Source organism: Otolemur garnettii, unplaced genomic scaffold (assembly GCF_000181295.1).
Source record: "Otolemur garnettii isolate 467f Iridium unplaced genomic scaffold, OtoGar3 scaffold00009, whole genome shotgun sequence".
Lineage (NCBI taxonomy): Eukaryota > Metazoa > Chordata > Mammalia > Primates > Galagidae > Otolemur > Otolemur garnettii.
In genome coordinates, this window is record NW_003852404.1 from 5,489,983 (window position 1) to 5,490,209 (window position 227).

Consider the following 227-nt stretch of genomic DNA (forward strand, 5'->3'; position numbering starts at 1 on the left):
ACCAGCCTTCCTCATCTCCTCAAAATCTTTCATAGAATCATAATTTCTGTAGAAATCTGCATATGCCTTCTTTCTTGATTCAGCCACAGCAAACTTATAGAAAACTGCAACCCCCAGGGATACAACAAATGCTCCAACAATATGAATCCACAGGCACCTGGCCAAGAGGCCACGCATCTGAGGTTTGGCCAAATCACTGGAAGCCATGGTAGTTACTGTCCTTGATG

General features: G+C 44.1%; 1 protein-coding gene across 1 annotated transcript in view; it reads left to right on the forward strand.

The window, feature by feature from the left end:
- Positions 1 to 227, forward strand: part of CAPZB (capping actin protein of muscle Z-line beta subunit) — a 77,870-nt gene that overhangs the window by 412 nt on the left and 77,231 nt on the right. The gene's annotated exons all lie outside the window — the stretch shown is intronic.